At 40.1% G+C, this 21,567-nt stretch overlaps 1 protein-coding gene across 3 annotated transcripts in view; it reads right to left on the minus strand.

Annotated features, from left to right (window-relative positions):
• Positions 1-21,567, minus strand: part of LOC144755773 (long-chain fatty acid transport protein 2-like) — a 599,753-nt gene that overhangs the window by 507,637 nt on the left and 70,549 nt on the right. The window lies entirely within an intron of this gene.

Raw genomic sequence — 21,567 nt, forward strand, 5'->3', positions numbered from 1 at the left:
TACAGACCTAGTGTATGAGAGACAATGCTCCCGAAGCAGGGCCCCAGTTAAATGGGAGAATTTCAGGAATGTCCTCTCTAGATGTTTCTTCCATACCATTCCCTCAGATAACTTAATTCCCAGATAATCAAAGGAGCTCACTCGTTCGAGTGGGACATTATCAAGAACCAAGTTACCCTTAAAGGATTTGTGAGGATTTAGCAACATCAACTTAGTTTTAGTTGTGTTGATGACCAAACCTCTCTCGGCACAAAAGTTCTTAAAGCAATTTAAAAGTTTCTGTAAGCTCATGGGGGTTTCGGACACTAAAAGAGTGTTGTCTGCAAACAACAAAGTAGCTATTTTATGATTAGCCAACGATGGGGCATCGGCCGGGGTAGAGCACAAGAGATCAGCCAACTGATTTACATATAGGGAGAAGAGGGTGGGGGCCCGGACGCACCCCAGCCTGATTTTAAATGGCTCAGTGTTTTGGCCTTTGTTTCCCCACCTTACACAGGCAAAGTTATCCTTGTGCAACCTAATGAGTGGCTCTAAAAGTTCCAGAGGCATACCCATGTACCGAAGGACCTTCCAAAGCAGGTCCCCGATAACTAGGTCGAAAGCTGTTTTCAGATCAATAAAGGCAAGATATAAACTGCCTTTGCCCAAAACAACTACCTTCAAAATACAGCAAGACCAGGTAAAACGCCTGGTCGATCATGCCGGTCTTCCGCTGAAAGCCCGCCTGGAGTGGAAAAAGGATGTCTTTCTCCTCCATCCAGGTCTGGATTTTATAAAGGAGCGAGTGGCAGAATACCCTCTGAGCACAATCTATCAGGCTAATAGGATGGTAGTTTGCGGGTTTCGACCTGTCCCCTTTCTTGAAAATGTGTACTACCTCTGCCCCCTTCCAGGTGTCCGGAATGCTCCCCCCCCCTTGAGATGCCATTGGCCAGTCTCATAAAATAGGTAGCCCAGTGTTCCCTATCAGCGCGGAAAACGTCTCCAGGGTTGCCATCAGGGCTAGGGGCTTTTGCTGGAATAATGGCATCAAGTGAACACAATATCTCCTCCTTAGTGAATGTAAGTGTACAGGCAAGGAGACCCATATCATGGAGCATCTGGGAACTGTCAATGTGTGGACCGTTAGAGTAAATTGCTTCTGCCATTCAGCGGCCATAATGTTATTTGCCAAGGGAGGTGAACGTTCAAAGTTTTGTTTGGATACCAAATACCAAAACGTCTGGCTATCAGGATGCCCAATGGCCTCTCCTAACTCCCCCATCTCCTCTCATCCCATTCTTTTTTGCTTTACACCATGCCATGTTTGTAGTCTTTCCTAGCCTTCCGAATACTAGTGGGCTCTCGATCTTTAATGGCAACAGTCAAACTCCCCCTCAGAGTCCTGCACTCTTTGTTGAACCATGAATCTCTTCCCAAGGGTCTTCCCAGGGATAACCTAATTTTTTTGTTTGGAGCATGGAAAAAACAAGCCAGTTGGTCGAAGAATTCCTTGTGGAGGGAGCTACAACTACTCTTGTTAGATGGGTCTGTTGTCCCTGGTGCTAGGATTGCTAGGTGCTTTGTAAGGGCATCCTTAATCAGTTTGATCTTTAATTCATCTGCCAATATCGCAGGCCATTTGAGACGATGCTTATCGCTTTAGGTATTAAGGATTTTGTGCTTAATGGTATCGGCGGGTCTCTCCCAATACCAGCCCAGGGATTTTGGATAGACAGGATGAGGGGGGTTATGATTGCTGTCACACGATGGAATTATGGCCATATCCTGTATCAACGGCCAAAGTGTGAGGTCCACTAATAGTCAATCCTACTTGACCCATTTGGCCACACAAAAGTCATTCCTTCTCATCTATCTGAAATTGTTCTTCCATTAGCAGCCCTTAACCCATATTCTAAGGTTAGCGCATTGAGCTGAAGTGCAGCTTGTGACCATTTTGTATTGGCATAAGTTCCAGTGGGGGTACCCTCCAGAGTGTATCCTCCTCATTCACATCATTATGCCCTGCCCAGTCAATGAGTTCAAAAGTTACATTGAAATCCCCGCCAACTATAAGTGGGCAGCTATCAACCCTAACTTCCAATAAATTATCCAAGAATGAAGTGTTGGGGAGCTGCCACCTCTAGTACTCCTAGCATATACATTATATATGTCAACCGTATTGCCCTTACCATTGGTTATCCTGATCCCAAGGATATCTGGGCTGTTCGTAGCCAGCTCTTTGACGTCATAATTTACTGCCAAGTTTACAAATATGAGCAGCCCTCCTGCGGGCCGGCTGTGTTTAGATGGGATAGCTGGTCTATGAAAGGTCATAAAGCCTGGTATAAACACGGGGGACAGGCTCCAGGTTTCTTGGAGTAAGAAGATCTCAGTCTGTGCAATGAGTTCTAGCTAGTACGGGTGGTCGAGCATCCTTCTTACACCTGCTGTATTTCACGATGTGATTCTTAGCATTTGCCCACTACCTTGTGGAGTAGACAGGATGAGGAGGTTATGATCGCTGTCACACGATGGAATTATGGCCATATCCTGTATCAAAGGCCAAAGTGTGAGGTCCACTAATAGTCAATCCTACTTGACCCATTTGGCAACACAAAAGTAATTGCTCCTCATCTATATAAAATTGTTCTTCCATTAGCAGCCCTTAACCTATATTCTAAGGTTAGCGCATTGAGCTGAAGTGCAGCTTGTGACCATTTTTTTATTGGCATAAGTTCCAGTGGGGGTATTCTCCAGAGTTTATCCTCCTCATTCACATCATTATCGTCTGCCCAGCCAAGGAGTTCAAAAGTTACATTGAAATCCCGCCAACTATAAGTGGGTAGCTATCAACCCTAACTTCCAATAAATTATCCAAGAACTGAAGTGTTGGGGATCTGCCGCCTCTAGTACCACTAGCATATACATTATATATGTCAACCGTCTTGCCCTTACCATTGGTTATCCTGATCCCAAGGATATCTGGGCTGTTCATAGCCATCTCTTTGACGTCATAATTTACTGCCAAGTTTACAAATCTGAGCAGCCCTCCTGAGGGCCGGCCGTGTTTAGATGGGACAGCTGGTCTATGAATGGTCATAAAGCCTGGTATAAACACGGAGGACAGGCTCCAGGTTTTTTGGATTAAGCAGATCTCAGTCTGTTCAATGAGTTCTAGCTAGTACGGATGGTCGAACATCCTTCTTACACCTCCTGTATTCCATGATGTGATTCTTAGCATTTGCCCACTACCTTGTGGAGTGGAAACAAAGGGAAGTGTAAAGGCATTCAATGTGGACAGCCCTTGGCAATCAGTAACTGGATCTGAGTTACTAGACCGGGTATGATCATTCATCACTGGAGGTGAGTCAATCGTTAAAGCCGACGGTGTGAGACATGGCATACGTTCTTGCTCTCTATATGTCACGATGAGTTCAGGGAGTACACAGTCGATGGTGGTCATAGAGCTACTAATAAGTTTGCATTGGGGAACCTTATTTGAGGCCAGAGTTAGTCAATCAACCTGGGATAACGATGAAATGGAAGGGTCCCCATCAAGCAAACACGTGTTTCCTGCTTGGGCAGGTGTTAGAGGGAGGCTTAGTCTCAGCCTAATTTTCGTGGCAGGGTTTGGATGGAATCTAATCTCCAAAGCAATCAGATCATGCACCAGATGTTCGGACGCTAGTCTTAGCTCAATCACGTCATCTGAATTCAAGTGTGAAGAGAGCCTTTTAGCATATACAATTTCATCTCTGATAACAGACCTACACCCCCTAGTGTGCCTCAACCAGTGTATGGTCTTATTTTTTAATACATCAACGTTCTCATACTTCATTTGTTGTGGATCTACTTTGGAAACATTAGTCATGTAAATTGGCAATGCTAAGGGGTTGCTATGCTTATTATGTAGAGATAAGGAAGGCTGACGAGATAAGGACACCCCATTACATCTTGTGGCCATATTCGGTGTGGATAACCCTGACATTGGTCCGTGACCAGCTCGATCCTGTGGCAGACCCATACTTGTCATACAATGCTCGACATTTGGCCTACATGAATCCAAAGATGGAGCTTTGAAAGCTCTTGTACTAGAAGTTTGTCGATGATCAGCAGGCAGTAAAAAAGCATTGCAATCCAAATGCTTTCCAGTAGATGCTAAAGGTTCCTTACTAGGGTCAGCATTGGTGGATACAGAAGATGATTGTAGTGACTGAGATGGTTGGTGTGGATGTGATCTAGTGTAGCAATCTAGCTGCTCATAGAGTTTTAATACTAGGGTAGATAGTACCTCAACACTATTTCTTAAGGCTGCAATTTCCCTGTGAAGATCAAGGTTCGAAGGTGTAAGAGCAAGATTTACTTCTTTTTCCCTTTCCCTCTGCAGTTTATTTGAACTCGAGTCGTTATTGTTAGTGAAGTTTGTGCAGGAGTTCGTATTGCTATGCTCTTTGACTGGGAGTGGATCGTCAGCAATGGGGGCAAATCGATAGCTAAGTGGGAACCCATTGGATATAGCGCTATCAGTAGGGCTTGCTTCCCCTTGAGCAGGTGAGGGGCTTGGCGCATTACTATTACACATATCCGCAACTGGGGTTGTTGTCTTTTTCCATACTGCTTTCTTAAATAGGTCAGGGATCTTCCCATATCCAGCAAAAGTGGATCCGGTAGAGCTAACGGGACATGGGGTTTTGGTGCGTGTGGTTTCCTTGGTGGGAGGGAGGCAATAGGTACAGGTGTGAGTAGCAAGTCTTCACAGTCTGCGACAATATTCTCTATGCGACCAAGAACATCTTCCTCTGTCCCTCAATCGCACCCAGTTCCCTTTGCCAGCGATTGGAGACGTTTTTTCCTAATGGTACCTCCCGTCCCAGTCTCTTTTCTTTTCCTCATTTCACTATTTAAGCAGTCAACCTCAGCAGGAGTGTTACAGACAATGCCGACCACCTGAAACAGCAGTGGCCAAAGACCGTTCAAGAACAGATTAATAGTCCAATATTAAGTTCCAGTGTCAATAGAGGTTACAAGGGTAGTATGACAACAGTACCTTAATGGAAGAAGACCCGGGGCTCCGTACATATGATGTTAGGGGGGTGGGCCAGCCCAGCCCAGCCGGGTGATGACTGGCAAGGATGGGCCCACCCTTGGCCCAGGCTTTGCCCGGGCAAGCCTGTGCACGCCCCGCGCTGTGGGAGCCCGCCTTGGGTTTTAAAGCGGCTCCGGGCACGCCAATTAGCTGCAAGTGATTGGCCAACTGGCGGCTCCAGCCGCGAAGGAACGTGGATGTTATGGTGTCCCCACCACAGAGCACCGAAAGCAGGAACAGGTAATTGGAGGAATTGTGGTTTTATCAGTAACACTCCATGCCAGTACAGGTCCTTTCTATAGCAAATGTGCTGTCTGTAAATGACAGTGCATTAGCATACCACTAATATTTTTGCGACATGTTCTCCAAAATGCACCACCAGCTACATACCACACTCAGGCCAATCTCCTGCAGAATGGGTGTGGCCTGTTTGCTATACTTATTCTTTGTGTGAAGCTTGATTTTTCCTAATGCCTATGACTTCACTGATGTGCCATCGATGGCAGCACATGATGGAGCGAGATAGAAAACAGAAATCTGTTTAAACTCGTGAAGTCACATTTCCATAACATAAATAATAATATTAATGATTTGTGATGTGTTATGCTAACACAACCTAGATTAAACTTTACACATGGGGACATTAACATGTGTGCTCATAAACGTGCATAAGTGTTGCATCTTTTGTTCGTGCAAAAATAATAAATTAATTTGTCGTTTTCGTTTCTGTCATTACTAACTGCAGCAGATTTAAAAGAAGCATGTGCTTATTTTGCTTTCCTTGTCTATGTGATGTCATTTCTACTATTCTAGGTGCACATAAGGTTTTATGGATTCATGAAGACTGGTAGATATAAAATGCTGCTTATTTGTTGCTTGGTGCTAGGTAACATTAGACTAATTGGGAGGGTTAATCAATTAGTAAACGAAGGGTGGAAACAGAATAAATAATATTTCTTACATTAATACTTTTCTTGTGTTTGTTTTATACTAGAAAAATAAGTTGCCTGCTTTTGGGCCTAGTTTGCTCGAGTTTGCTAAACGATGAATTTAATTCTGCAAGGAGCACGAGATGTCTCTGTGAAAGAAAGTTTCAGTCAAAATTGCATTCACTCAACAAAGATGGTGTGTTGTCATTATTCTGTCGGACGTGGCCAAGGTCAGAAACCGGTAGAAAGAACATTTGATAACTTAGCGTCCGAGGAAGTGTAATGGAGTCAGTGAGAAACTTTTGCTCAAAAATGTTGCAAATCAAGGAAGCTTTGGAACACGTACAAGAAAGACAATGGTCCCAAAGAATATGACCGAATGGAAGTTTTGAAATGTAGGTGACATGTCACTTGTCACTCTTGGACCAATGAGACATCGACTTTTGCAGAAAATTTTCCTTTACTTAGATTAGCTAGCATAGAAAGGTATAAAAAGTCCATGCCCTGGGGATGGGCTGGCTGCTGCTTTCTGACTTTCCGATGAGGGTGTCGTGCTGCTGGACTTTGCGTGGAGCACGTAAGAATCCTCAAAGAACTTTACCTTTTCATCTATTTAGCTTAGCTAGGGACTTAGGATTTTAGAAATGCTAAACTTATAATTTCTTGCTAAAGACTGTATTTTCTTATGACACTTTTTAAACATGATTGCTATAATTCTAATAAAATTGCATTTATAAAACTATATTTTGAATTATCTAAAAATTAGTTAATAAAAATCTTACTTTTGAAACAAGCTGGTCTTGGTTATTCAGAAGCGTAGGTTACTATTAGCTAGATGCCATCGCCATGGTGGTCATTTAAATAGTTAGGTTTTGTTCAAATGACGTCAACATTTACCGCGGTTGTATATAATTTGTATATAATTTGTAAATAAGGTGTATTTAGGTTTAATTTGATCACCTGATTCAGTAGGTCAAATATGTCATATTTGGTTAATGGGTCCATGAGTTAGAGTAGTATTTTATGTGGTAGATTATAGAGTTGGGTAGCATTGCTTATGGCATATTTCCTATAGGCCGCTGGATCAATTCTTCTGGTAGCAGAAATTGATGGTTGCTAAGGGTAACCAAGGTGTTGCTAGGGGTAACCAAGGTGTTATTGGTATGTTATGGTATAGAAATAGGATCGATGTTTAACACATGTTGAGTTCGTTTTTCGTGCTATATGTGAGTTGTACCGGTACAGATTGTGTGATGAGAAGGTAGTCACGCAAGACATCTGATCTGTTTGTGATATCGCCGTGTATCACAAGTGATATCGCCGTGTATCACGTGTTGTGGTCGTGCAACACAGTGTTGTGGTCGTGCAACACAGTTTTAGGGCTAGGTGTGAATCTTGTATAGTGAGGATTATCTAAGAAATTAGAGCAGCATGAGAATAGGGACAAAGCGCCTGTTGTAAAACTCACTGTGATAAGAGTATTAGTTATATTCGAGCTTGAGTGAAGGGTAGGGTAACGTCGGTACATGATTATCTATAAACAGGTGAGAGTCCTGTAGGGGTACATGTTTTATATCTATAAACAGGTGAGAGTCCTGTACGGATAACGTCGTTATTTTGCTAACGGTGCATGATTTCTATAAACAGGTGAGAGTCCTGTACGGATTTCATGTGTGTTTGAAGTTAGGGATTTTTCCGTGTGAAAGTGCGAGTTTGTTCTGTAATCTATGTTCGAGTGGAACTTTCGGACAGTCACTTGGTTGTGCGTTCGGAGGGAAATGAGTTCATAATTACTTGTTTGAAGGGCAGAGTAAAAAGATTACTCTACTGGCAAATGAAAATTATTCTATGAGAATAGGGCCGACTATTCCGAGTTGTGAATACTTGAATGTATGCAAACTATCCTATTTAGAGAAACAGACAGATGAGTCTTTATTGTCATTGTTAAAGATTAATTTTCACCGGAAAAGGGTTTTCAAAATGGCGCTGTGAAAAGATTTTGTGAAGGAGGGGTAAGCGCTAAGAGTGAGAAGCGAGAAACCGCAGCTGCTGTGTACGTCACAGAGCCGCGCTGGGATTGGGTGACATACGTCACAAGCTGTGCTCTGATTGGTTCTTGAGTCTCTGACGAACTGTAAGCAGATTGGTTCTTCAGAAAATCGTCATTTTTATTGGTTGAGTAAAAAAGTGACGTAGCTCAACTCTCATTGGCTTGTTGGTGTGTTTCGCGCACGGATTGGTTGTTTTGCGGAACATCCCGGAAATATTTTACGAACAAATTTGTTAATTGAATTTAACTCTTAAAAATGAGTTATCATTTTAAACACGTTGAGAAAAGGCCAACGTTGTTTCAAAAACGTAAAAATTTTATGTCGCCTGACAAGAAAATTGAAACGCGAGGTGGTAAATTACTTCATAAGTACAAAACACCTGCAGCGTATATGGAAGGTGAATATGGTTATCATACTGTTTTGTGGTTTGATATTTGGAAACACTATACAAAGGATGATGGTGTTTTGACCTGGCCTGATGATGGTTCATTTAATGTAAAGGTTTTAAGAAATTTGCGAGAGAAAATGAATGCTCTTAATCCAAAGCCGAGACCAACTCAATTTGAGGCTTTAGTTGAATGGGAGGATGAGATGTACCAATTACAAAGAGAAGCAAGTGGAATTAAAAGACCTCCTAAACCTCCGAGTTATAGAAGAGAAACACATGAAGACAGAATGCGAATGTGGAGACAGGGAAGCATGAGTGAGGGACTTTATCTAATTAGGGAAATGGTTTTAGGTTCTCCTGAGGGAAAAAGAACTGAAAAGAAAAATAATGCCCCTGTCGAAAGCGAATCCGAAGATGCAGTTTTAGAAGAAATCTACACTTCAGATAAAAGGAATCAGCCTTTGAGACCTCCTAGATCTTGGTCTACTCCGATGGTTTCTACAGAAACTACACCGAGTGCACCTCCAGTTAATGAAGCTCCTAAATTATACCCAAATAATTGTGAAATTGTTGAAACTCCAAGAAGACCAGAAACTGAGACAAATGCAAATGTCCGTAATGAAGATAGACATTTTTCATTAATTCCAAGAGCAAGGGAAGCTCCAAAAAATTATGTGAGAGAAGTCAGAAATGTAGAGGCTGGAGATTCTTCTGAGTATTTACGATCAAAGGAAGAATTAATTCGACAAATAACAAAAAGCATGGAAGCTGTGACAGTTCCAGTAACTATTGGTCCTGTTCAGCCTGTCTTTGAGCAAAGAGAAGTTAATAAGACAGGGTTGACTGTTCCTTTAAATGCAGAAATTCAGAAGGTTGCTGAAAAATTTTACTCAGATATATCTGAAATAAACTCTTCAAGATCGAGAATGCCAGATTTGACTTTTAATGAGGATTTATCTCCAAAAACACCGATGGGTGCAGAATCTGATGCTGAGAGTCCTGAAGTCAGGGTAACAAAACCTAAACTTGATGTTGCAAAATTAAAAGCAAATATTGAGGAATTAATAATTGGTACGATTGGTCCTGACAGTTTAAATTATTATCGAGATGATGAACTACTGTTCATTTGCAAGAGTATTCAGTGGAAAACAAAAAACAAATATGATCAGTTGGATGAACTGGCAGCTGAACTTGAAATTGATTTGAGCAGGCAAAATAATTTTGCAAAACATTACAGATTAGACTTTTCAGAAAGTGACATTGAGAGTTTGAACTCAATGGGAAGAATAATTCACATAAAAGATTTGATTGTTTACATTAAAAAACTGGGAGAACTGAGCAAGTGGAGAGTGAAATGGACGAAAAAGAAGGAAGATGAGAAATTGGAAAAATTGTCAAAACAATTTCCAATGAGAGAGATTGCAGGTGGAGGATATGTTCATGTCCCATGGTCAAGACAGGACATACTGCTGTTCACAAATGATTTTCCAAGACTGAGGGAGAAGCCAGTCGAGTGGTATAGGCAGGTGGACAGGTTCATCAAAGTCTCAAAGGTTCTGTGGATTGATCTGGATGGATTTTTTGACATTGTTGTCCCATCAGATCTTTGGACAGAATGCAAAATAGCCATAAGTTGGCCGAAAATAGAACCTGATCGGAATAAGGAAACAGGAGCCCCAAATCCTCTTGTTATGGAGTTTTATGAAAAAGTGATTTACTGGTTGAAAAACAAAATTCTACCAAAAGAGGTTGATTGGGTTAAAATAGAAAGAACAAACCAGGAAACAAAAGAATCAGTTCATTCATTTTACGTAAGGTTACTGTTGATTTTTAAACAATACAGTGGCTATGAAAAACTAGACGAGAAAGATATGAGTCATTTCGTCTACAGATTTGTTTATGGTCTAAAACCAGAAATTGCAGACATGATCAGAAACAGTATTGTCGGATGGCAAGTACTTTCTGTTGATGACATTTTGAGAAAGGCGAAGTACTGCAGTGATGAGTTAGAAGTGAAACAAAAGAAACTAAAGGAGAAAGCCATGTGGGCTCAGGTAAAAGTGGCTGAGCATCAGATTGCTAGTCTGGGTAATAAAAACACAAATTTTGTTCAAACTACAAATTCGAATCAAGGGCAAGGAAAGTTTAAAGGTAATAATCTTGTGAGAAAAATTAACCCAAGGATTGAAGAGATGAAACAAAAATTACCTTGTTTTAATTGTGGCGAGCTTGGACACTGGAGAGACGAATGTAAGAAACCACCTAGAAATTTAAAAAGTCCATTGTTAAATCCACAGATGCAGAATGATGTTGACCTGCAGCAACAGCTACAGTTGCAACAGAATTTAAACGAATTAAACCTTCAGCGACAGTTGCAACAACAGGTAAATCAGCAACAGGTGAATCAGGTGAATAACCGTCAGAATCAAGTGCCACAGCCACCGTTTCCAAATTGTGGAAGAACTCAGAGATATAATTCAGGTGTGGGATTTCAAGGAGATGATCAGGTAATAAAACCGCAAAGGCAGAGGGTGCAAAATGCAGCACAACAGTTTTTGTTAACAGAAGGGCAAGAGAGTGATTCTGATGATTATTACTGACGGTGCCCGAGAGAGGAGGAAGAGTGTGTTGTTGGAGCCACTCTTGAGGTTGACCAGTCTGGTCCATTTGTAAATGGGAAAGTTAATGATGTAGACATCACTTTTCTAGTGGACACTGGTGCTACCCGTTCTACTGTTAGATCAGTGGAAATTGAAAACCTACCTCTCTCTGGGGATACCATCCAAGTTGTTGGAGTAAGCAATCAACAAATTAGAACTGATTTGACTGATCCAGTACCAGTTGAAATTGGAAATTTCAAAGACAAACACAGATTCGTGGTTTGTAACAGTAGTCCGGTGAATCTATTGGGCAGAGATATATTGTGCAAGATGAATTGCAGAATATATTGTTCTCCTGAAGGAGTTGAATTACAAACAATGGAGGAAGATGGCTTGTACAGGATGACCATGATGTTAATGGAAACAGAGGAAACAAAATTGTTGTTTCCTACGTTTGAAAAAGAAAATCTGCCAGAAGAGCTCAAGGAAACAGTGAAATCTGAAATTTGGGATTTAACTGGGAATGAGATGGGTCTGATGAAACATGTCGATCCAGTCAAAATCACACTGAAGCAGGGAATAGAATTTCCTAATATTCCTCAATACAAAATGAAAGCAGAGACAATTGAGGGAGTCATACCTGTAATTGAAAAATTCATTAAACAAGGTGTTTTAAAAGAAATTGAGAGTAGCCCTTGTAATTCACCGATCATGGGAATTAAAAAGTCGAATGGAACGTACAGGATTGTACAAGATTTGAGAAAGGTTAATCAGATTGTTGTTCCATGTTGCCCTGTGGTTCCAAATCCAGCAGTGATCTTGTATCAGATTCCACATGATGCTGAATGGTACACTGTCATTGATCTTTGCAATGCATTCTTTACTGTTCCTCTACATCCAGAGAGTCAGGAAATTTTCGCTTTCAGATTCCAGAGTAGGACCCTCGCATGGTGCAGAATCCCTCAAGGGTATACAGAAAGTCCTTCAATCTTTAATGAGTTGTTAAAGAGATCTTTGGAGAATTTAGATTTACCTGGCAGATCTACGTTGGTGCAGTATATCGACGACTTGTTGATAGCTGCTAAAACGAGAGAAAATTGTGTGACAGACACAATAATACTTTTGAATCATCTTGCAGATGAGGGACATAAAGTGTCTCCAGCAAAATTACAGTTTTGCAAACAAGAAGTGAAATATCTTGGTCACAGAATTGCAAAGGGAAAAAGACAAGTGACAGTTGAGAGAATAAAAATGATTCAAGCAATGCAACCACCAAGAACACAGAGACAGGTTAGAATGTTTTTGGGAATGGTTGGCTACTGTCGACAATGGATAAGTGGATTTTCGGTAATTGCGAAACCACTACAGAGACTGACAAGGTCTGATGTGAAAGATCCAATTATTCTCAATGAGGCTGAGATGGAATCTTTTGAGAACCTGAAAAAGAGCTTATGTCAAGCTCCTGCTTTGGGCATGCCGAATTATGAGAAAGATTTTGAACTGTATTGCAGTGAGAGAGAAGGATGTGCATTGTCTGTGTTAATTCAGAGACATGGGAATCTAAAGAAACCCATTGCATACTTCTCTGCAGTTCTTGATCCCATTGCAAAAGCATTACCAGGTTGTTTGAAAGCAGTTGCAGCTGCAAGTGTCAGTCTTGAGCAGAGCGAAGGAATTATAATGGGATTTCCTGTGAAAGTTTTTGTGCCTCATTCAGTTGAAATACTACTGACAAGAGGTAAAACTCAACATTTAACAAGCAGCAGATTGACTAAGTATGAGAAAATCATACTAGGAGCAGATAATGTTTCCATTTCAAGATGTTTGAATTTGAATCCTTCTACATTACTGCCTGATTCTGAAATTGTTGATGAAAATGAAGTGGAACATGAGTGTTTGGATGTCATGGAGTTTTGCACCAAACCAAGGCAGGACATTAAAGATGTACCTTTGCCTGAATCAGATGTTGTCTACTTTGTGGATGGCTCCTGTCTGAGGACAGAAGGAGGTGTTTTGAAAGCATCATACTCAGTTTGTACAGTTGCAGATGTCAAAGAAGCATCATGTCTTGAAGGAATTCGTTCAGCACAGGTGGCTGAATTGATTGCTTTGATTCGTGCTTGTGAAATATCAAAAGACATAAGAGTTACCATCATTACTGATAGTCAGTATGGGTACGGGGTTGTGCATGATTATGGACAGCTCTGGTTTCAGAGAGGCTATTTGACCTCAGCAGGGTCACCAATTAAAAATGCAGTTTTCATCAAAAGATTAATTGAAGCCATACAGTTGCCGAAAGAGATCGCAATTGTAAAATGTGCTGGACACACAAAAGGAGTGGATTATATCTCAAAAGGCAATGCCTATGCAGATGAGACAGCAAAGTACTGCGCAAGAAAATGTTGTGCATACAATCGGGAAAAGAGTAAAGAAACTGATTCAAATTCATTGATGCTAACAACAGTTGTAGAAACATGGCAGGAGATCAGAGATTTACAAAATGAAGCAGATGATGAGGAAAAAGATCTATGGTTACGAGCAGATTGTAGACCACGTGATGAGGATGGAGTGTGGGTCTATAAAGATGGCAGAGTAGTCTTACCAAATTGTTTGATTGCTGATATGGCCAGATTGTATCATGGCCCAGCTCACCTTGGAAGAGATTCCATGATCAGACTTTTTCGAGAAACTTGGTTCAATACAAAATTTAGAACGATTGCAGAGTCTTTTCGTCAAAGGTGTTTGTCATGCCAACAAATGAACCCAAACAGAAAATCAGTTGTAGGTACAGGAGTAATTGGTCGAGAGGGTGGTCCCTTTACCAGGTTACAGATGGATTTCATTGAAATGCCCCTACACAATTGTTTGAAATATGTTCTTGTGATTGTTTGTTTGTTTTCAAGATGGGTGGAAGCATTTCCTACACGACATTGTGATTCAATTACAGTGGCAAAATTGCTACTCAGAGAAATCATCCCAAGGTACTGTTTTCCAGTCACTATTGAGAGTGATGGAGGAAGCCATTTTGATAACAAATTGATGAAGCTGATATGTGAGGCATTAAGCATTGAGCAGAAAATACACTGTGCATACAGACCAGAGGCATCTGGGGTGGTTGAGCAAATTCATGGGACAATTAAAAACAGGATTGGAAAAATGTGTCTGGAAACAGGTGTAAAGTGGACCGATGCTCTTCCACTTGTTTTAATGTCATTGAGAAGTACACCTGATAAAAAGACAGGTTTGAGTCCTCATGAAATATTGATGGGAAGAGTCAAGAGGCAGGCTTTTGTACCTGTAGGCAAACTGTTGAGCATAAATGACAGTGCTATTTTGGATTACTGTAAAAGGTTATCTGATATAGTGACTTCTGTGTCTAATCAGGTGGGAACTGAAGCACAATCAAATGAGAAAGTTCTGACACATGATTTGAGACCTGGTGATTGGGTCAGAACAAAAGTACATCGAAGAAGAAATTGTTTGGCTCCTAGGTGGCAGAAGCCTAGACAAATAATTCTGGTTACTACAAATGCAGTAAAATGCAGAGGATTGAAAAGGTGGATTCATCCTAGTCATACCATTCCAGTGCCTACTCCTGAGAGTTCTGATGTAGAAAGTGATACTACAGAAGATTCTGATTCAGAAGTAGAAGGTGAATCAAATCCAGAAATCCAGAGACTGAAGATCGACAAGGAGGTCGACATCTGGAACCTGTGCCTGTGAATGAAGAATTGACAAGAAAAAGCTCTGAGATAATTGAAATAGATTCTGGAGAAGAAGAGAATCTACATAAACAAAGAGATTCTATCAATGTGTGGACATGTATTTTATTTGTTGGTTTTACAGTGATGAAAATATAGTGAAAGTACTCTCTCTTAGGGTGATAAGGATGAGAGCGCTATATGCTTTTTAAAATACCCCTCACACACTAAAAAAATCCAATAGTGTCATGCTTCATCATTGGGGTCTTCCCGTCCCTCTACGGGGCGGGGCGTGCTACGACCTGACCGACTACGCGGGAGCACTGAAGTGGTGACAGGACTATGTGATGGTGCAAGGTGTCAGTGAAAGTGTAGGGACCTAACAAAGTGTGTGAGTACAAAAATAAAAAATCCTCTGGCTAGTAGAAAAAAACAATTTATTAGCTTCTCTAGCTGGGGACGTTAAGAAGGGGGTTTTGGGGTTGAGCCGATCGCTACAACCTGGTCTACATGTTTCGTAGGCAGTCCCCTACTGCCTACTCATCAGGACCTTCTACTGGTCCCTACGAAAATAAGCTAAAATAATAAATAATAAGCTAATAAGCAAAAATTATCAAAAATAGTGACCCAAATGTGCCCTGAATTCAGCAGAGCGGCAACACTGGTAGAAGTAAGACTTAGGGACTATGCGGACAAAAGCGCCGCGGTGAATTCCTACCGATTGTCAGCTCATGGGGCACCACGCACTTGCCACAACAAGACCACATTTGGGTCACTATTTTTGATAATTTTTGCTTCCCAGGGGGCCAGCTCATGCCCTGAAGCATAAACTAACAGTGGAATTTTACTGTTAGTTTTTAGGAAGACAGGCTGACAATACTTAGCAACTGAGCTTATTTTCGTAGGGACCAGTAGAAGGTCCTGATGAGTAGGCAGTAGGGGACTGCCTACGAAACATGTAGACCAGGTTGTAGCGATCGGCTCAACCCCAAAACCCCCTTCTTAACGTCCCCAGCTAGAGAAGCTAATAAATTGTTTTTTTCTACTAGCCAGAGGATTTTTAATTTTTGTACTCACACACTTTGTTAGGTCCCTACACTTTCACTGACACCTTGCACCATCACATAGTCCTGTCACCACTTCAGTGCTCCCGCGTAGTCGGTCAGGTCGTAGCACGCCCCGCCCCGTAGAGGGACGGGAAGACCCCAATGATGAAGCATGACACTATTGGATTTTTTTAGTGTGTGAGGGGTATTTTAAAAAGCACATAGCGCTCTCATCTTTATCACCCTAAGAGAGAGTACTTTCACTATATTTTCATCACTGTAAAACCAACAAATAAAATACATGTCCACACATTGATAGAATCTCTTTGTTTATGTACATCGTTTTGGAGGGTGATTCTATCAACTCCTCTGCACTTCCCTTATTGTTTTGGAAGAAGAGAATCTATCTGAAGGAAAAACGACTGAGGATTCAGTCAAGAAAATTGATGGAGTGAATTCCATTGAAGACAGAGAGGATGAACCAAAAGAAATTTCTGACCAGGAGAGTATCAAAAAGCAGAAGGTAAGCTTTGAAGTAAGGAACAGAAATCCAGAATCTGGGAAGTTGGAGGTAATTGAAGAGGAGGAGGAAGACGAATTACCGAGTACCAGTGATGGAAGACAAAGTATAGTTCCTGAAGGAGTGAAACTGCCGAATAGAGAAGTTCCTGAGTCGATAATTGAAGTTTCAGACTGTGATACTGAAGAAAGTGACGTGGATGGTGAAAGTAGAAGTCCAAAGAAAAGATCTTGGAAGTCTGAGACAAGAGCTTCAGAATCAAAGAGAAAATTTGTGAGGAAGACAGATTTCTGGCCTGGTGGAAGATTGAGAGTCAGGTTGATCAAAAAGCGAAGGAGCAGGTGGAAGAAATTAGTAGTCAAAAGGATTCTGAAAAGGAAGTTGGAGTTGGAAGAAAAATCGAAGTAGTAACAAGAAAAGGAAAAAGGATTATAAGGCCAAATCAGAAATAAAAATCACCTGAGTGGACTTATCTAGTAATTCCACCTGTCATTGACATTTACGATAGTAGTCAAGAAGAAGAAGAAATTGAAGAAATTAGTGACAATGATTGAAGTACAGAATTTTTAATTGGATTTTTGGGTTTTTAGTTTTTGGCAAAAGGCTGAAGAAATCTTGTTAGGTGACACAAGGTCGAAGAAAAGTTGTTTAGTTGAAGAAAACTTACTTGTGACATAAGGTCGAAGAAATACTGTTAGGGTTTAAAAAAATATATATATATATTTCAAAAGGGGGGTGTAAATAATTAATCTTTTATTAAATTTTTAAAATAGTTTTAATTTTTTCTTTTTAAGGCAAAACTAACCAAAGATGGAACAGAGTACTTCAAGATGTTCTATTTTTAAGAGATGATGTAAGATGACTCTGGTGTGTCTGCTCATTTTAATTCTGCTCTGGTTAGTTTTAGCTGTTATCATTCCATTTGAGATTAACAAAGATTTTCACAAAGCCAAGCAAAGCTTCAGTTAGTCAAAACAAACATAGTGCAACTGGCAAAGTTATTGATCATCAACCTAACATTCATCAGGACAAATCTATCAGTGATTTTTCAAGCAATACATTCACAAGGCTTTTGAGTGAATATGTTAAGGTAATGGATGCAAAAGATTGTTATGTCTGCGTTAAATTACCTGCTTCTGTTTCTGAGGGAGTGACATACAATATGCTTCCTCTTACATATGGTGTGACATGCAGTGTGTTAGCTAGCTTGTTCTATCAGACTGGACGCTTAGAATACTATTATTCAGATTTTGACGAGATTTTTGCCAATTTAAAAATTGAGGGTGCTTTGAATAAGCATAAGAGAGCCAAACAGATGAGGGAATTTTTCCTTGTTACTAATGAACTCACTTATGAGTATGCTTACAAGAACAATTTAACCTGTAAACTAAGTGCTGAAGGAAAGAAGTTTTTGAACCTGGTTGAAGAAAGGAGAGCAATTTACAAGAGAAATGAGATAGTCAAGCAGACTAAATCCAGGTTCTGGCAGAAAGAGGATGAGAAGCTTAATGGCAAAATGCTTGATAATGTTGCAATTCACATAGACAAACCAATTAGTGGTAAGCTTTGCATTAGGAGAGACAATACACTTTTTAATAAGTACTTTGTGGGTGCAAGTAATTGTGAAGATACATATCAGATCATGGGGGGTTGGGGATTCAAAGGTGGAAAAGATCCAATTTTTCCTGGGATTTATTTTGTTTGTGGTGACAAGGCTTACTACAACCTTCCTGATCATTGGTATGGAACTTGTTATGTTGGGATTGTTTTTCCTAAAATGTTCCATGTTGACAGAGATTCGGAAGGATTGTTCAAAATTCACAATTATGTAAATAGGGCTAAAAGAGAAACTTTTACAGAAGTTTTGGGAGATATTTTTCAAGCAGTGATACCTATTGTAGGTATAACCCTGAACGCAGGGAGAATCAGAAAATTGTCCACAATTGTTGACAGGTTGTCAACAGATACAGATGATGGTTTCCAATTAGTGAACGTCGAGGTCATTGCAATCAGATCCATGGTGATTCAAGATCGCCTTGCTTTAGACATACTCCTGGCAAAAGAGGGAGGAGTCTGTGGCATTTTACATGTGCAACATTGTTGCACATATATCCCTGATGAAAGTAAGAACCTTGAGATGTACATTAAGAACATCACAGAGATGCATTCAGAGATAATTCCGTTAGAAGAAGAAGATTTTACAGAAAGACTTTCAAAAAGATTCCAATCAATCAAAAATTGGTTTCATGGCATTGGAAGTTCAGTTCTTGGCAAGATTTTGGCACCTTTGATTGTGATAATATTCATTTTCATTTTGACAAAAATTGGTTGTTTGTTGTATAAGAGAAAGAAACAAATGAAGGAAAAGAGAAGAATTTTTAAACTCAAAAAAGAAGAAGAGAGGAAGATTGAGTTAGAGGAATTACACAGAGCACGTTATGACAATTGCAAGGATTTTGCAGAAACAGATTTTTAGAAATACTGACACAGATTAATTTGAATCATTTTCCAGAAAGTCTAAATTTCCAAAGTTTGGGTGGTGGTGTGGTGATTTGTTAATCACCAGATGAGGGAGTTGATGGAGCGAGATAGAAAACAGAAATCTGTTTAAACTCGTGAAGTCACATTTCCATAACATAAATAATAATATTAATAATTTGTGATGTGTTATGCTAACACAACCTAGATTAAACTTTACACATGGGGACATTAACATGTGTGCTCATAAACGTGCATAAGTGTTGCATCTTTTGTTCGTGCAAAAATAATAAATTAATTTGTCGTTTTCGTTTCTGTCATTACTAACTGCAGCAGATTTAAAAGAAGCATGTGCTTATTTTGCTTTCCTTGTCTATGTGATGTCATTTCTACTATTCTAGGTGCACATAAGGTTTTATGGATTCATGAAGACTGGTAGATATAAAATGCTGCTTATTTGTTGCTTGGTGCTAGGTAACATTAGACTAATTGGGAGGGTTAATCAATTAGTAAACGAAGGGTGGAAACAGAATAAATAATATTTCTTACATTAATACTTTTCTTGTGTTTGTTTTATACTAGAAAAATAAGTTGCCTGCTTTTGGGCCTAGTTTGCTCGAGTTTGCTAAACGATGAATTTAATTCTGCAAGGAGCACGAGATGTCTCTGTGAAAGAAAGTTTCCGTCAAAATTGCATTCACTCAACAAAGATGGTGTGTTGTCATTATTCTGTCGGACGTGGCCAAGGTCAGAAACCGGTAGAAAGAACATTTGATAACTTAGCGTCCGAGGAAGTGTAATGGAGTCAGTGAGAAACTTTTGCTCAAAAATGTTGCAAATCAAGGAAGCTTTGGAACACGTACAAGAAAGACAATGGTCCCAAAGAATATGACCGAATGGAAGTTTTGAAATGTAGGTGACATGTCACTTGTCACTCTTGGACCAATGAGACATCGACTTTTGCAGAAAATTTTCCTTTACTTAGATTAGCTAGCATAGAAAGGTATAAAAAGTCCATGCCCTGGGGATGGGCTGGCTGCTGCTTTCTGACTTTCCGATGAGGGTGTCGTGCTGCTGGACTTTGCGTGGAGCACGTAAGAATCCTCAAAGAACTTTACCTTTTCATCTATTTAGCTTAGCTAGGGACTTAGGATTTTAGAAATGCTAAACTTATAATTTCTTGCTAAAGACTGTATTTTCTTATGACACTTTTTAAACATGATTGCTATAATTCTAATAAAATTGCATTTATAAAACTATATTTTGAATTATCTAAAAATTAGTTAATAAAAATCTTACTTTTGAAACAAGCTGGTCTTGGTTATTCAGAAGCGTAGGTTACTATTAGCTAGATGCCATCGCCATGGTGGTCATTTAAATAGTTAGGTTTTGTTCAAATGACGTCAACATTTACCGCGGTTGTATATAATTTGTATATAATTTGTAAATAAGGTGTATTTAGGTTTAATTTGATCACCTGATTCAGTAGGTCAAATATGTCATATTTGGTTAATGGGTCCATGAGTTAGAGTAGTATTTTATGTGGTAGATTATAGAGTTGGGTAGCATTGCTTATGGCATATTTCCTATAGGCCGCTGGATCACACCCCACTCTGAAAATTGTTCCAGCGCCACTGCAGAGCTCTTGTAGTTTTCAAAGAGAGAAACTAAGAACACTATTGAGTTAGAAAGAAGATTTTAGGTCCACTGAAAGGTTTTCTCAGCATCTTATGGACAGCCGTTTAGAAGTGGGTTTTATAAAGTACCACATGCCGCACAAAGTTCACTTCTCAAATTGTTTTTGAGTTGTGCTATGTAGAATACAGCCCCTCGAGTGGGGGCGGGGGTTATTTATTTGGAAAACAATGATAACTTCACACTCTGTGAAAGGTGCAATACAAAACTTGTGGTTGCAGGTGATTATAGAGTTGCTTTATTTGTAGCTTGTGCTGGGTCCTTTGGACATGTACATTAGCCCTTTAGGAATGTGCAGTCGTTTCCCCTAAACACACCCTTCGTTTATTTACCCATGTGCAATCTGGAGATTTTATTTAATTTCTAAACACCTAAGTCCCCTCAAAAAGTGTTTCCAGAAAAGCTCTTTGTCTCAACATCATGTTCCAGTCTACGGGTCTCATCTTACAATCATTGCATTCTGGGAGTATGAAGGAATAGGCTTGTACTCGGTTCCACCTCACCTGCAGATGCAATGAATACACTGCCCCCGCTGCACCTAAAGCAGTGCAGAAGAGATCTCGAATGGATGTTATAACTACTCATGACATAGGGACCATCCTTTACTGTAGTGGTTCTTAAAGTCTGGCGCGCTGACCTTTGGGGAGTCTGCGACTGTTTAGAAAATGAGTAATATTAGCAGAAAAAAGTATTAATACATAAACAAGCAAAGTTGAAAATTGAGCAGCACAAATATAACTAACAGAATCTAGTATAGACGATTAGTTGCCTCAATTGAAGCACTGGTATTTAAGCCCAAAAGGGACAAAGGGGTATGCTGAATTCTAGCCTATCACATCATCTTTAAAAGTGAGCAGCTCCTACCTTTTGATTTGTGCTTGTTTGTGGATGGACATAAATATTTCTTAAATTGCGTTATTTGCAGATGCATAATTGTTTCTGTATTATCTTAGTAATTGCTTCAGTGGGGACTCAAGCTTTTAGTAATGATTCATTGTGGGACACAGAAGTCAAATGGTGAAGAACCGCTTCTCGACTGTATGACGAAGTATGACATTTGCCACACTTCTGAGGTCGACGTCTCCAAA

The sequence above is a fragment of the Lissotriton helveticus genome, chromosome 5_1 (genome assembly GCF_964261635.1).
Source record: "Lissotriton helveticus chromosome 5_1, aLisHel1.1, whole genome shotgun sequence".
Lineage (NCBI taxonomy): Eukaryota > Metazoa > Chordata > Amphibia > Caudata > Salamandridae > Lissotriton > Lissotriton helveticus.